Source organism: Mugil cephalus, chromosome 2 (assembly GCF_022458985.1).
Source record: "Mugil cephalus isolate CIBA_MC_2020 chromosome 2, CIBA_Mcephalus_1.1, whole genome shotgun sequence".
Lineage (NCBI taxonomy): Eukaryota > Metazoa > Chordata > Actinopteri > Mugiliformes > Mugilidae > Mugil > Mugil cephalus.
In genome coordinates, this window is record NC_061771.1 from 4,274,604 (window position 1) to 4,292,558 (window position 17,955).

At 39.6% G+C, this 17,955-nt stretch overlaps 1 protein-coding gene across 1 annotated transcript in view; it reads right to left on the reverse strand.

Annotated features, from left to right (window-relative positions):
* Window positions 1–17,955, reverse strand: part of tusc3 (tumor suppressor candidate 3) — a 58,420-nt gene that overhangs the window by 38,610 nt on the left and 1,855 nt on the right. The gene's annotated exons all lie outside the window — the stretch shown is intronic.

Below are 17,955 nucleotides of genomic sequence, written 5' to 3' on the forward strand. Positions count from 1 at the left end.
ATTACTTAAAGAAAACGAGACCTGTCTCAAGAGTCTATGTTTGTGTGCATGTACAGAAAAAACGAAACAAAAAAACGTTTTGTGAATTGCATGAGCCTGCTACTGATTAAATCCCGTTTGGTTCAACTAAGATGTTACTTGCATCAGAACACGACAAATAAACCAGCTCGTGCACTACCGAGTGACAAGGCTTCTAACACAGTCAGGTTACATGGATATGCGTTGACAAAAGTGTCTTTGTGCGTCTACGAGCATGACTGTGTCAGTGTTAAGTTCTCAGGACACAGTCAGCATCGTCTTTGGCAAACTTTAGCTTTGAGCTGACGAGTGATGAAATACCGAGACTGCTGATGAAACGCTTGTTGTTTTCCAACCTCCGCTGATCACACTGTACAGCAGAAAAATCTGTATGAGAGGCACATTTCAGTTTACACCAACATCTCTAGGGACGCACGATATTTATCGGACTGATAAAATATCGGCCGATTTGGGGCCGATTTTTTATCAATCCAATGTGCACATTTTATCCGATAAAAAGATCCGATAAATGAATGAAATTGGGGGAATTGTTTGCAGGCCGAGTAGCCCCAGAACAGGCCATGATGCGCTGCTTATGTCATCTATCCAGCCTTACTGGCAGGACCACAGCCTGGCCCCGTCTCTGCCAGACTAATAATAAACACGTCTTCACCAGTGTGATCGTTTTATTTTTAGTGGCAGAGGATGATAACAGCGCTGCTGTTTGCAAACGATGTTTAGCGAGGATTCCAAGAGGAGGAAAAGAGGCTTCAAGTTTTAACACTAGTAATCTTATAACTCACCTGAAAAGTCGTCATTGCAGCGAAGCGGTGTTATTGACACATGTCAATGCATATCATTTTATATTTGAGACTTCTATTTCATTGCTTAATTGCTGGAATTATATGTTGTTTGGAATAATGAAATTGTTCTCCTTAAAGGTTACAATAAGAGGTAACAGAGTTGGCTTTGGTTTAAAATCTCTTTTATAAGGAGCCTTGCCACAAAACAAACAGGCAGCTCATCTTAGGGACCCTGTTGAATACAGAGAGAACGGATGAAGGGCCAGCAGTGCTGTGTTTATATGTCAACATCCGAGATTAGAAAATGTCAGCAATACTAATAACATTAGCTAATGGATTACAAATCTGTTGAAATGTCAAAACACACTATTGGTGCAAAGCCGCTCTTCAGTCATTCTTTTGTTGAAATGCAAATGGCAGATTGGGACAGTAATTTGTGTGAGACCAAAGGAAATCTGTCATTTCCTAAAATCTAAAATAAACATTTCTACAAATACAATGTCTACGAGAAAACATAATGTGAGTGCAAACAGAAAACCAACATAGTAGGTGCAACGCGAGAAGCTGAAAGAAACGCTAAAAGAAAGCATCATTTTGTATTTACTCCTCTGCTGCATTAAACATTAACGATGCTTGATGCCGAGCTCTGGACAAGTATCTAACACAATCATGCTCAACTTTTTGTTTACTTGTATATGTATAATTAAAATGCCTAGCAAACTGAGCCAGCCGTCGGAGTACGATGACTTTTCAAACATGTTGTATCGTTCTCTGTCTCAATAGCCACCAGTCAATAAACTGTAGGTATGAAGGATTTGTTTAGACAGAGGGGTGCAAGATGTAGAGTTCAAGTGTATCTGAGAGGAATGGTGGTCGCTGCAGGGTTTTCAAATCTGCATCAGTTTGCACCATTTTTAAGGAAAGTTTCAACTTCTAACTTTCTATTTTTCCATTACCATTGGTTTCCTGCTTTTAGTTTGCTAGAATTGGAACAAGTAGACAGTAGCTAAATAATTTAGCACTGAGCGTCACTCCTAGTGCTAATCGAGCACAAAATCTCTCTCTCCCTCTCTCAGAACAGTAGACTAAATCTCTCCAGTAAACTGCCCAGGGGCAAGATCGACAGAGGCAAACAAAAGGTAAAAGGAGGAAGAGGCTGAGGAAAGGAGGAAGACGGAAACAGGAAGACAGGTGCACTGTCTGTTTCTTCTGTATTGCGTGCACATTTCAGATGACACACATTCCTAATGGGTCATGTATAATTAGAGAGGAGATCCACTAAGAATCACAGCACGAAGGAGTACAACACACCAGCACAAACACACTGCCGCATGTCCAGGGGAGGAACAAAGTGCTTTGTGTACACCTTTTCTTCTCTGTATTTAATTTGTCTACCTAGTTTTTGCCCGTGTGCATTCAGCCCCAAAAGGAGAGCTGTCAGTCCTGGATGCCAATCATACTGGCAGTAATGATGCACTGTGACACACACACCTGCCAACAATAGTGCTGGAAACGTACAGAAGAAGTGTGTGAGTGAAAGAGAGATGATACAGTAATGGGATAAACAACGGCGAGTACAGCAGTAGAAGACTCGCCATTATGTAGTTGGTGGTGTGAGGTATAAGCTGTCATTGGGGGCTTAGAATGGTGCAGGCACTAAGTCAAAAGTGAAGTTATTTAAAAACATGAAGAAACAGAAACATGTCAAAAAATACCCATTAGATCCATTACCTTATAATTTAAACTTTGGCTTTTTACAACATAATATTTCTATTTTTAACATAATATGCTAAAAATGCACAAGACAATGTATGCAGAGTTACTGTGAAGAACATGAGCATGATTAGTCTGTTTTAATACCACGAATATTAGTAAAGGTTCTTTGTCTGACTAACCATTTAAACTACTGTAGTGTCACATGTCAGATTAGAGAATGGAGCTACAGCTGGATGATGCACTATAAAATTATTTTCATTTTACTTTTATTTAAATAGATGGTGATGATGAAAAAGGCAGTAAATTTAAAACCCAAACATTCAAACAAATAAAACACAAATCTATACATCTAACCACTCATTAAAAGAAGATGTGACACAAATACAAACCATGCACCACGTGTGTTGGCAAGAAGAAACAGACAAGTCTAATCTATTACGTCATTAAGCAAGAAGACGTCTTGGTAAAGACTTTTGTTACCTTTTGTCTGTAGGTCATTCTAAGATTGAGGGTCATAGTTACACAGACAGATTTCTCCAGCCTCAGTCTGCATAGATGGTCCTGGAGCCACAGAAAATTCCTGGATTGTCTTTTGTGCAAATACAAACTCAGAGCCCACACAGATAAAAGACCCCTAATAGAAATAAACTGTCTGGAAGAAAATGTCTGGCTCAGTTTGGGTAAATTGGGCCATAATTTAAGGATTCACAGTAATAAAATAAGTTATGCATATAAACTACAAAGTATTTATAAAACATCTAAGGAGCAATTCAAGCACAGAGCCATTTAAATACCTTATGGTGGACCTTCAAGTGACTCCCACACATCAGTGTTATGGTTTCCTACTCTACCTGACCAACACACACAAACACATAAAATGCACCCCAAACAGCCTAGAACCATTAAAAATATTTATTTTCTACCCCACTGAGCACAGAGGGCACTCAAATGAATCACATCTACGCTGTGTGCATGTGTGTGTGTGACTGAGTGAGTAAGATGCACAAATGGTCGGCAGAGATCCTGCTTTATCCGTCTGATTTTCTGTTACTCACCGTGATTTCCATAACCTCTCTGTAATACAAACACATTATAGGTCATAGGGAAGCCAGTGAACTGCATCAGTGGCACTGAACCGTGCTTAATCACTCTCCGGTTCCCCGTTCCTCTTTCTCGTCATTATGTTCAATTTTTCAACTCTGTCTTCAGTTCTTTATTCCACCGTCTTTGCTCATAATCATCTTTTCAGCAACTTAATGTAATTTTCTTATTTTTTTCGCTATGCAAAGTCACCATGGTGAGCAGAGAGCTGAACGTCATGGCTAAATAATGGATAATGGTTAAATAAATAAATCCAATTAAAAACACGCGCAGAACCTTCTCATGTGTGGAGCTAATAAACACCACAGGAAGGAGACATGAAGGTTGCAGAGACTGAGAGAGAAAAAGTCTTCCAATGGTGGAAATAGGAAGTAGAAACTGATAAAGAGCAGATACAAGCAGAATGTTGAAAGGAAATGGTGAAGCGAGAGAAAACTTGTAGATAGGAGGACGACACATGAAGTGTAATGCAACTGCCTCATGCACCGTTGATGACATTACTATATAACGAGAAGTTATGTAGGGCACGATGGAGGACGGGTCATTAATACGCCGTCTAGTTATACAACCATACGCACCTTTCACACATGCACTGCACACCAGGAGTTTTCTGAGTTTCCCCCAAAGGAGATGCATGTGAGGATGCAAGAGTCCAAAACCAAACTGGACCAGACATTAAATTGACTTTAACCTGCCCTGTTGAGTCTGTGAATTAATAAAACAGGAAGTACATGATGCACTGAAACAGTGCAAAAATATCTCATGTCTCAAAATCAGGACTAAATCAGGATTGATTCAGGAGACCAGGAGCAAATCCCAGCCCTACACACTAGTGAATGAATAAGTTGGTGTTCTTCACTTCTTCAGTTTGTAAATAGAGCAGGAATAAGCTTAGACAATCTAGTCCAATTATGATTATTTGCATTCAGTAGAATGAACACTTTTACACCACTTAGCTTAAAATGAGTAGAAGTAACCACCAGGCGGATCATCACAACCAGCAAGGTCACAACAATACGACCCCTGAAATGCTCAGTGAAGTGTCTGTTGTCAAGGAGGACCAGAAATCAAGTTTCAAAAAGGACGTTCTGTAGTGTTACTGAGATAATAAACTTTAGGAAGTGATTTTAGCAGCTCATTCATGGCTGCTATTCAGCCATCCTGTAATCTTGACCCATCAGCTTTCTACGCTTTAGAGAAGCTACTGGTTTGTTGCTTTCATTGTGCCACTTGAATTCCTCCTTTTGGTTTTCACTGCATCAAAGGAAACGTTGGAGAGGAGATTCTTTGACCATTTCAAGTGCAACGAAAAGAAAAAGTGTCATATATTTCCCTGTTCCTCCAAAGTGGAAAAGTTGTAAAACAGAAATACAGTGTAATGGTAGAGTTTCATGGCTAGGTTGTGAACATGCATACGTTACGTTTTCCAGCCATGATGGCATGATTAGAAGAGTGGGGGTTCAGGCTGCACTTGACACCGGAGTATGTTTGGAAAACTCAATGGTATTCTCTCCTGTGTGTGCTTACTGTAACACTGCCCTGTACAGCCATCAGTATGAAAACTCCCCTGCTGCCCTGAAGTGGATGGGGACAGCCAGCTAGAAGTTTGATCTGGGAACCTTTCATATTAAAAAGCTAACAGCATTTGTTCAGTCAACAATCTCTTGCTCTGGGCATTCTTAACCCAGATCTATTGTAAGTGAATGGGCCACGGTTTTGGCCATCTGCCTCCTATACAGTTTCCTCCAACTTCCCCATTGAAGGGGGGATTACTAGAAATTGGCTTCTTATAACATGGAACAAAAGCACATCGCACTCGCACACTTTCTCTCTCTCACACACACACACACACACTGAAAGAAACAAACTGCCCTTTGTAAAAAGCCGACAAAACTTACCAGCAAGTCGATTTCTGGTAATCACAGTGTCCTTATGATGACTTGGGGACTTTCTGTATTTTATTAAACCAAAAATGCACTAAGCGTGCGCACACACACACACACACACTAATGCACAAAAGAAAACTCGGGAGGGTGGAACAAATGAGGAGGCAGTAAAGAAGCAACATTACTCAGAGGTTTATTTTTATGATCTTTTACAAGATCAGTGGGGGGATTAAAGTAGTAAGAGGAGGAAGGTGACTGAGAGGTTAAAGAAGGAATGTGGTTGAAACATGCACACGGATGGGATTTAAAATAAGGCTGTGTGTATATATAGTAATAAGTAGAGGAGACGGGGAATGAGTTATCAGGGAAGCAGTAAAAAGGAAAATAAAGGAACTATATAAATAAAATAAGGGCAACAACAAAGTAAAGGGATATGAAGAGCAGTGATGCAGATGGACATGTGAGTACTGGACCAGAATGAGGAACACAGTTCTTTCCACACCCACCATCCAAACACGCATACACGGACACACAAAACGCCCAGCGGAGTCAGCCAGTGACAAACGGCTTTCCTGCGTTTGCAAAACATACACACGCTGCATATACATCAACCACATGGACAGCATGTCTGTCAGTCAGTGACACCGTTTCAATCTCTCACCTCCACTGAATCAAACCGACAACCTTTCGTAGCGCCAGTTCCTCGTCAGCCCATAATCTGTGATTCCCAGAAATATCATGACTTGTCACTGGAGGGGTTGGGGGTGGGGATTTGTCAGCTTATCTGCCTAATAACAATTATTTGAAATAAATGCATTTTTCTCCTGCCTTTGTCCGCGTGTCTTCCCGGCCGTCACCCTCTGGTGATTTTATTTTATTTTATATCTTTCCCCATTAGTGCCAGCGGTCGTGTCTCTCAGATGCTTCCAGAATATCTAAAGATTTGCTTTTTCTGCTTCCAGATTACAGTTTCTTTCTGAACCTCCCAGGCACATGGTGTGACATTTTAAATCTTCTGTCATTTCCCTTCCCTAAGGCTCCTGTCAAAGTCTTTTGTTGTTTGTTGGTTGAGATTGTCTGCGAGTTTCATCAAGTTAACTTTTTAAAAACTTATTTTCTGAGATTTAAATGCCAGCATGGAGGAGATGTAAGTCCAATTTAGATGCTGAAATAAATGTGAAACGAATAAAACACAGAGCTCAGAACGCTCACAGGGAGAACATCATATTATAACACAACTCAATTAAGACCAACAAACTAAATTAAGACTTTAAAAATGACTGCGCTGAAGACCATTTAGAGCGCCGACTTAAGATAGCACATTTTAATATGCAAAGGCTTCTTTATTATTTCTATTTCTAGGATTATTCCCAGTTGTTCTTTCAAAGAGGAATTCCCATATTGACGTTTATCAGTAATTTGTCAACCGAATGGCTCATTCATCTTCTCAGCTATACTTACTCTGGTTTGTTCAAACATACGTAAGTATACGTGAGTATTTTAACAGTACAACGCTACAAAGCTGTACGGTGCAGGAAGGCGGAGCCTACACCTTTAGTTTTTAAAATACATCAACAAATTTGCGAATTATGCCATTAAAGTCACTTGCAGAGGATAAGAGTTACCTTATTATGTGATTTAGAAATTGCCCCTCCAAGTATGTGTTTTGTGCGGCTCATTCACACAGATAACACAAATAATAGTTTATCATCGGCCCTGGTTACGGCGTCTCGGCTACTTTCTACTTCTTCTCGTCTACTTATTCTCCTCTACATGTCAGAGGTAATATTGTACCTTTTATATCTCTACGCTTTTTGACAGCTTTAGTTACTTCACAAATTCAGATACATAGTAAGAAAATATATTTTGAAGACTAAAACATGATGAAATGATCCTGTGGGAGAACTTCCTGTCAGTATTCAAATCAGCTCCACCTTTACCAATGCTATGAACAAATCAATGCACAACTAATTAAAATCAAACACATCAAAAGATGCCGCCACGCACAGCATCCACCTCATCATCCTCTGCTTTTCTTCTGTGAACGGGTCTTTATGCTGCGCAGAGACATCTTGATTTTTCATCCAAACATCCGTCTAAATTTTGATTTATAACACAGTCTTCATAATTCTGAAGTCACAAATCATGCAAAATAAAATAAAAACACACCCAAAAATGACAGAGATGTCAACTCTTACCAGATTAGTTTCACTACACTTCTGACTTCTGTGTTAGGAAAAGATTATTCCTCAGGTAAAACTAGGCCTGTATGAATAGGATTTAGTGGTCTATCAGAGAATAAGAACTCAATGTAGAGGCTAACTTGACCTCTACAGATACCTTCCTCACTCTTTATTTTTCTTTTCCTCGTCTTGAAAAATATAATTTACTCCAGTGAAAGCACAGGGCTGCAATTGCTTTTGAGGCACATCAGTGTATTTTGATTTTGTTATAAAGGCATCCCAATAAAACTGGAGATGGACACACAGGACAAGGGGCAAGACCAACTGTAAAAATAATAGGGTGTCCACCCAAGCGACCGTGAAGCTTCCTATCACTATACTACTCTCTGTAAAAAGCCAAGAGATGAACTGATGAAGGGAGGAGAGGTAAAGACAGAAATAAAACCTGCAAGAAAAGAGAAAACATGCATGTGCTCTGCCAAGCAGCTTCTGTTTTAGATTACAAACTGCATGTATACTTACTTGAATTATGTTGCTGGTATGTTCAACAAATTCATAATCCATGTCAAAAGTGAGTTTTGGCCACTGGCTAATGGGCAAAAATGTTCAGGACGTTCAAGGTCCAGGCCATACTCATGTTTATGATGACAAAAACAAGACTTTGTGCCTGTTTCGGAGAAAGCTGATCGCACTGTACCCACATTTCAAGGAAGAAGCAAAATGATTACCTTGCTTTTTCTTTTTAGTTGGCTAAAGTATGTCACGAAGGGAGCACATGATTACATAGATAAACAAACCTGTGTGTAAATTAGTTTCCTCAAGAAACTGCGAGTGGTGGGGGTGGAGTACATAAGCTTTCAGCAGTCAACATTAAGTGAAAAAGTAAAAAAAAAAAAGCCAAACAAAAAAAAAAACAAAAAAACAGGAAGATTAGAAAATGCAGGGTAAAACAAACAACGTCACTGTGGATCTTAAAAATGAAGACGATGTGAACAGATTCCTAGAGATGCATCAGGTGGCGCAAAGAGTCATTCTCTTGAATTTGAAAGGAACACAAAGCGAATGGTGACTGCTCGACAGACGTCTAATTTATCATGATGTAGGGACGTGGTGCCATCAAGTCTTTTCGTGCCTTATTATCTTTACTTTCCCTCATAATCTGTGAAGTGGGATAAAAAAATAAAAAAAACGTTCATCAATACACCACTCCAGTCAAAATAATCCATGGTTGTGGATAATCATATCAAATCCAGCACTCGGTTTGTGTTCACTGTGGTTAAGAGTGGAGTGTGTGAAAAGTTTCCACTTGCCTGAATTCAATAATTCATGTGCAAGGACAGGGATTGATTTTTGTCAATTCGGCTTATTGATACAATTCTTTATCGCTTTCCCTCATCAAGGACACATTTTTTTGTGTTCTATCGGAATAAAATCTCCCCTGACACTTGCTGAACGACAAATGACTTAGATAGCATGAAAATGCATATGATAGATTTGACAAACATATGCTAACTTAGTGAATGTCCATCATGTCCAACTCAGATGCAACTAAAAATCTCTTAAGACCAGTTTCACCTTGATAAGTTTCATTCCTAATTTCTCCACAACACTGTGCATACGGTTCAAGCATCGTTTTCAGGAATCAGATTATTCTGATTGGCTGCTCATTTTGGCAGAACTGTGCACGTAGGCAAAGCTGGTGATTGATTATAGTCTTTGTGGTGTGTTGAAGTACAACTTTTCGGTTTACACACTTCTTTAATGTTGCCATTGCTGACGAATATCCTTCGTCAACAATGGCAACAACACAATGTGTTGGTGTGAAAAAGCATGATGAACAAATAGACATTGTTGCTGATCTTTTATTGTTCACAGGTAACTTTGAACTATTGCGAGAGAGAAAGATGCCAAACAAAACAAAAACAGCAGCTACAGTGAGCTTGTTAGATGAGAAAGGAGGCGAGCAAACATCAGACCTCTGACAAGTTCTGAAGATAATCATCAAGCACTTCCCCCACACCTGCAACAGGTCGCCTGCTCACCATTTCTAATGTCAGGCTATGCCACAGGTATCTAATTGACAAAGGATCTTGCTTATTTGTGCCACAAAAAACTTAAAATACATTTGTCACAAGAGCAAATGTATTTCCAATTCTCTCAGTCCTCACTTTCAATAATAGTCCCAGTTCAGTGCAACAAAAAACAATCGTCTTTACTGTCAGATCACTTTTTTGAGGCACAGGGAATGGGCCGACCTGAAGCCACTTCTGTTACATACAACAGCATAACAACAATAATTGGTCCTCTAGAAAAAAATGTTTGCGATAAGAGGAGACAAACAAACACAAAAGTACCAACGGCTGGCTTATGTGTAAAGTAAAAGACAGAGAAAACGTGGAGACAAGCCGTGTGGACAGACTAAAGGTCATGAAGTTGCAAGCCTGTCCAACAACCAGGTCAGTTGTCTTTTGCTTTTCTGCCTCCCAGGTGCAGTGTGTGACCTTTACAGTATCTTTAAAGCTGCCATTTGCTCCCTAATCTCTGTCTTTTAACTTTACGCACCTCTCCAAAATGCACACGGTGCCCGTCTACCTGCAGTGATCATTCTAAAACGCAGAGTGAGGGCCAAGAGCACTTCACACATATAAGCATATTAGAAATTCAAGTGTAATTGACCTGAATGCTACCTCATTAGCCTTTGGAAGCTAACACTAGTATTGGGTGCCTAATAACAGTGAGCCTAATGTTCTCCTAATTACCCTCATAAGCCATTCACCATTTGTTATTTGCTTCTGCTTAGGTGAATGATCTCACTCAGATTCACAAGACCCATTACAGATGGACGAATAGCAGCTTTTACGAAGACTTCTGAGAAGACGTATCCCTCAGGCGTCCGTTTAATTTACTACCCTCTTGCGTCATTAAGGACAAAAATATCCATGTCCAAAAAACTGCTATAAAAACGTAAGCGTTTAATATTTTTTCTGTTTTTCTGCCGACATCTCTTTTTCCACTTCAGTGCTTGATAAAACTACCAAAGATTCCATAATTTTGAGGATTTTAACTCTTCAAATGCCAATGTGATTACTTAAAGTCGCTGTTGTTTTTTTTACAGAACAAAAATAGCTATTTTCCATAAAACTAATATTGGGAGGGTGGGGCATTTTTTTTTTCAAATGAGTCTTGGTTATGACCAAGAATATGTAAAACAGGGGCTTGATTGCATTATTAGTTTGTGTGTAGCATCAGATTTAAAATATATTCAATCTCATTCTTTGGGTATAATGTTGCTGAATCTAGACCTGAGCTGCTGCAGTAACCCCAGCTCAGCCACAGGCTGGTACAGTAGACACTAGGTTTGAAGATGGCATCACTTCATCTGCATCTCTTCTTACCCTGATGCCTGGACTCATCGGACCACATGACCTTCTTCCATTGCTCCAGAGTCCCATCTTTCTGCTACCGAGCAGATTGAAGCATTTTTCCAGTTAGCCTCACTGATTAAATTCTCTTACATTCACTATTAAACATAGCACTGAGCTCTACTGTTGTTTTCCTTCGATTTGATTTCACCAAACGTTTAAGTGACTGCTGATCACAATCAGGACTTTTTTCTTCCTTGAAGACTATGCTTCCCCACTGTCCAGTTTGTAATAATACGTTGGACAGTTCTTAACTCAGTCTTAGTAGGTTCTGCTTCAGTCTCCTCAGATGTTTTCTCTGCTTGATGCATGCAAATCAATGATTTGACCCTTCTCAAACAGACTAATATCTTTTCCACGACCATGGGACGTGTCTTTTCACATGGTTGTTGAGAAAAATGAGAAATGAGAAGCTACTCATTGAATCAGTTGGGGTTAAATGACTTTCTAGATGAAAGATAATCGCCTATGCAATAATATTTTATTTTCAAAAACAGGGCATGCGATTGGTGTCAAAAGCAGGGCTGAAAAGTACTGTATTCTTTTCAAAAGCAATTAACTTCAAAATCAGACATAAAGGAGTTGAGATTTCTCTTCAAAAATATACAGTATCTCATATAATGACCACAACCTAAATTCTTATATTTTTTATTCATCACAACCTTAATTAGATAACACAGATAGATGTGAAAGGCCTGGCGATCAAAGAGCTGATCTTTAAATGAGCCAGCAATAAAGCCACTAGAGAAAATCTTCTGTCCAGAAGCTTTCTTGTTTTACAGCCTGGAAAATGCATGCATTAAAAGCTTTAACCCCTGTTCAATCACTCTTATGTAGAATTCACAGCGACTAATGTTACTCCTTACAGCCCAGCAAACTACGACTATCTCATGGCCAACTGCAAAGTGGTGTCAATCTCACAGGGGAGATGGTGAGCTAGTTGCACTAAACAGATCATGCTTCAAGCTCAGCTGGTGAGACTAATTGGCTGGTCAATAATATGCACAGCTGGGAAGGGGAGTGACCGCCCGTTGCTCAGTTGAAATGAGGACTGCAACAATCATTTCAAATCATGCTCCTCATTAGATATGATCTGTCGGCCTTAGTTCTCACTTTAAAGCTTTATACATTCCAGGCGGAGGGTTTTTCAACTCTCAGTCCTTGCTAAACATAGGACTCAAAACTAATTAAAAATAAAAGTTTGGGACCTTTTTGGTGCCTATAATTTGTGGCATGACCTTCTGTTGTTGGTTTTCTTGAAAACATTTCACCAATAATCCAAGTAGCTTCTTCAGTTCTAAATGACTGGTGAGTAGTGGGGTTTGGGAATGTCTGTGTGGGTGAAGCCCACCTGAAACCAGATACCACCAGATACTGATTTTATGAATCCAATGGCGCATCGTAAACTGCTTTCATAAGACACTGTTACAATGAATATTGATAGGACGCATATGACAGCAATGTCAGTAATGTCTCCACTACCTCCAAGGTGTGACTGTGTCTGCGTGAGCAAATGAGAAGCAGCATAAGAGTCACTAAGACCAACGACTTACTCTGTGACCACAAGGATACAACAATATGAGAAATGTATGGGAAAATGAAATCTGACTCTTCAGTTTTTCTTGCCTTCACGTACTTTGTCGTGCTTTTAATGTGGCAGTCTTGTGACAGAGAAGAGCACACTCGCATGCACATTTTCACTCCTGCATTAACAGGCTTTCCACTAGTGAGGCAGAACGACTAAGAGTTTAGTAAGAGGGGGAAATCAGATATCAAGCAACATGTTCACACACATGGCATTAGGAAAATGCCTCCAATCTAGCAACACAGGACAGTGTGTGTATATGTGTTTGCGTGAAGACCTGTGAGTTTGATTGTATTCTACATAAGAGTGTCTCTGGCCTATGAACCGTCATGGCAACACAGGTCTGTCTGGGAGGATAAGAGTGTGTCTCCTTATCAGCCACAGGCCAGACAGACACACAAACTCACACACAGACGTACAGAGTGGAATAATATGCCACCTCATTTCAGCTGGACAGTGTGTCGTGTGTCAGTGATTAGAGGAGAGGCACCTTATTAGCAGAATGAGAAACTGTGTTACGATCTATTTCTAATCAACGAGTCACTGATTGAGAGGCTACTGTCATGTTCATCATACAAGACGGACACTAGAGAAATGTCTGAGAGGTCTTGACAGTGACACAAGAAAGTTGACTGGGTTTAAATACCTAGAAGACATTGGCTGATATAGGGGAAATGAGATCAGACATATCAATGACTTGTGAGGAGTGAGAGATAAGGTTGTATACAATCTGACCGAGAAACACTAAAAATCTGACCTGCTCGCTACTCGATACACAATTGAAGGGAGGTAGCATCTTTCCAAGAGCAATGCTTTATTATTTTTAGGTAAAGATTATTTTTCTCCACCATGCGTTCCTAATGCCAGTATATTAAAAATATAAAACCGGTATACCACCCAGCCCTAGTCCAAATACTCTGAGTGAATGACTGACTGAACGACTGCATGGTTGATTTCACTGCCTAAACAAATGGCTAACTAAGCAAGACATTTCAAAAGACACTAATAATGGACCTTACAACAAGAAAACACCTTGCACTCCGCTCAGATTCAACAGGATTAGCCCCAAAAATGTCAGTAAATTTACAAAAGTCTTAAGAGGGCAAAGGAACCCAACAAGGGAGGAATCCAATGGAGGAGTAATGCTGGAAATGAGGTGAAAGAGAAGAAAGGAATCATTTCATGACAGCACATTATTATGAAAATGTCACGGGGTACCCCGAGAAGGGCGGTTGATGAAAAAAATAAAGGGGAAGTGACATGGGAGGGGAAAAGGGTGGATAAGAGGGTGGCGACTGGGTGATGGAAACCTTTTTGTCGCTCAGAAAATTAGTCTGAAGCGTGTTGGAAAGGGGCGGAAAAAAAGGAGGAGGAAAGGGAGGAATAACAGAGGGGGAAAATGACGTTGGAACGGAGGCCATCAGTCACTGGGAAAGCAGACCTGACACGAGTGCATCAATAATTCAGATAACTATGGCTAATGAGCGAGATCCAAACAAATCATCCTTGAATTCGCTGGGAGAACACTAAAATGTTTCGCTGCTCAAAATATGGTGCCATTATGGCAGTTTTCAGCAGTGGTTGGGTTTGTATTGCCGACATGTAAGTAAAATAGGGGTTGGACACAATACAGAGAAAGGCAGGAACAAAAAAGAGATTGTGATAAAGTAGATGGAGAAAGAAAAAGAAGCAAGGAGAATTTGTTATCTCTGCCAGAGCATAACAATGGAAACGCCACGTAAATATAAGATAAAGTGCTCCGCCGTTATTCATATGCTAAGTGGTTATCTAATTTATCTCGTCTTTTCTTGGAGGACATGGTATTCTGTAGCGTCTTTGCTTGGAGGATACCGTAAAAAGTGACTCTTCAGCAGCTTGAAACACTAATGGTTTTTGTATGTAAAGATCTTCTATGGTGCAAATCCCTAATTCTCTTGGTAGTTGTTAGGAAAGCCTAATTTATTAATCTGTATATTAATCTGTATATTAATAACCTGTATATCTGTATCTGAATTTTATTCCAGATCTCAATTTGTATTGTCGACCATGGGGTTGTTCCTATAGTATAAAAGGATCATGTGGTGGAGTAGGGGACATGATGACTACGACAGACAATCTTTATCTTCCATCATCAATATCCCTGTCTCATCTATCCTATAAGTAATAGAGCATGAGTTGGCAGTCCAATAACACAAAATGAAATTAGGTAGTTACAGCACTCCCTCAGTTTTGCCTTTGCAGAGATGGTCCCTCCTAATTCTATAGGCTTTATAATTCTATAAAAAGGGCGAATCAGTGAGTCACCCAGTCTTAAAAAATAAAAAAGGTTTTACTGAGACAGATGAGCAGGTTGTGAAAGAGATAAAGCAGCCGTGATAGAAACATCATCTTGACTGCATGTACTCTTCCAAGTAAAGAGACTGTCAGTGTCTTCCAGAACTCCACATTTAATTAACAGTTAAAAAAATAAATAAATAAATATATACAGATGTGTTTCTTATATGACTCTATGTAAGTTTATTTTTCTAACATCACTGTAAAACAAAACTGGTTCGGCTTTAAGTTCATGTTTCCCCAGTTAGTTTTATATCTCAAAAATATGCCAAATAAAACTACTGTTTCTAACAAAACAGAGGTGATCACAGACTAATTTGTTTTAAATTATGTCAAAAGCCATAGTGGAGTTCAACACATTTCAGTGCTTTACCAGCTAGACCAGCTCGAGTTACATTTCAGAGGTGGTTAAAAAAGACACGAGTTGTAGCAAAGTGGCCTTGGGCTTAATAAACATACAGTGACAGCTCCTAGTCAGTTGTTCAGTTCTGAGCTCAGCTAGAAATACATACACCAATGGTAATTCTACTCTTATATTTCCATGTATTGTTTTTTTACATATTAACTTGATGATTAGCATGCTTTTTTGTCCTCTCATTGTTTTCAAATATATTGTTTCTTTTTCTTTTGGAATCTAACAAAACGTATGTGTACACACATAAATTATAGAAGGGAATTACTGGGGAAAAGGTGCTTTCACAGACCATCTCTGCTGGTACTGCAAAGTCCACACAGACAGTGCAGAACGCGTAAACGTTAAGCTAGTTTTTTTTTCTCCCATGCACAGGTCAGACAGAAAACCTAGAGTCAATACTGCTTACACAGTGTTTAGCTTCATAAGCCCCAGTCTAAACTCTGGAAGTGGCCTGGGTAATGCCCTGAAGGGCCCACCCGGTAGTTTATTGGGCCTCTGTGTGCAGTGGTAGCAGGCTCTTATTATTCCGATCCACTTATTAGACCGGTCCCTGGATGTGGTAGCAAGTCCACTACTTTGCAATCTCTATCTCTCTGTAGATATATAACTCTCCAGATATATAATTCTCCTTGCTTCAGGCTCGCTGCCCTGGACTTTTTTCTCCCCTTACCTCCCCTGACTCCACATGTCTAGGTATAGGAAGTGCTTACACTGGTTCTTTCTTTGTGCTGTGGTCAGCCTTAAGACAGAAACACAACACAAGCTATAATATCTATCTAGCAGAGCTGGGGTGATGAACGAGGGCGTATTGAAGGGATATAAATATTCTTTCTCTCTCTGTGACTATTTCTTCTTCTGCCTGAGGGGCATATAGCAGAATTTTAAAAAGCATGGGTCCAGCAATGCTGCCCAGCCTGCCCTAACTTATTTTTTAATTTCATTTCTTTCTTTTTTTTGTCTTAGCCTTGGTTGTTCTCAATTCCTAGCTTTCAGACAAGCTTCCAATAGGAGGATTTATGGTCAGCCTAAAGGATATCTTCAGATAGGCACCATACTTAATCCTATATGAGACAGGTGGTGTTTGTGTTGCCCTTTTTTGAATGATGATCCATTAACATTCATGCCCACATTACACTGTGACTGGTCAGCTATGAGAAGGAAATAGATGAGCCAGGTATTAAAGCACACTGCTATGTACACACACTACTACGCACTGTGCTCTGTAATCTATATGGACACATCCCCTTCCCTTTTTAGATTTGTTCACATTGTTTAGCTAAATCCGATGAATAAAGTAAGATATATATGATGGCCTATGTCAATTACAAGGACACGTCTGCAATTTGAGTCTGCAGGTCCTAAAGAATGTTAAGTGCCCCGACTGTTTGATTTACACCTGCGCATGTATCTTTACTAGCTCTAAAATAATAAATGTGTTTATGCATATGCGAGATCAAGATCCTGATCTAATCGGTTGCACAGCTGTTATTTTAAACATGATTAGATTAACTTAACTGTAACTAGTCTGAGGCAAGATCAAAGTAATAAATATGCCAACTTTTAGCAATGTATTTACCAAATATTTCTAATCTTCAGTGCAGTCTTAATTTTAAAAAAAAATAAATAAATTGCACCTTCCTTCAGTTTAGTGCTGACGGATACAATGGCTGAGGCCAGATGAAAGGGCAGTGATGGAGAGCAGGAACTGGTGAGATGAATACAAAGTGCTGCTTCACCATTTTGTCCATTTCCAGCTAAATAAGATCTTCCTCAGCCTCCTCCACCTCCTCTTCTATAGCCCGAGGCAGGCAACTGGGAAAGTACATTTCTCACATTATAACCCCTCAATATCCCTCCTGTGGCTCATTGAAAATATGGCTGTGTGTGTGTGTGCTTGTGTACTTCAAGTATGTGTGGCTATCTGCTACCCGGTACTGAGTCACGCTCTGATATTTTAGGCAGGATGGCCCAAAGTTAATGTTGGCAGACAAAGTATTTAACTTAAGAGTATTAAAGACAGCTGCTTCAATGTCAGACAGGCAAATCGATAATATCCGAATATGTTTATTGAGAAAATGCTCTTTCTGTCACTCATTAGGTAATGTAGAGGTGTCCTTGAGTCGGTCACTGCCTAAAAGCAGACTATGACAGCTCCCCTGTGTTCTTTTGTGAATGTAAAACAAGGCATTGCTAAAAATAAGCGCTGCAGATAACATTTTTAATATAATCATTTAAGTTATCCATTACTTTAAGCATTGCTTTAATGCTTTAAAAGCATTACGAAGTCTGGTTTCAGTCAGTCACAGGTAGTAAAAAAAAAAAAAAAAAACAGAGTCTAACATGTTACTGTATTACTAAAGAAAGTTTCTCAAAAGTCGTGTGACACACTAATTACTTAGAAGCTTCGCGCACCAAATTGCTTTTTCATCAGCGGTTAATCTATCCATCCATTCTTCCACTCCACCGGTCCTTTGTTCATCCATTTGTTGACA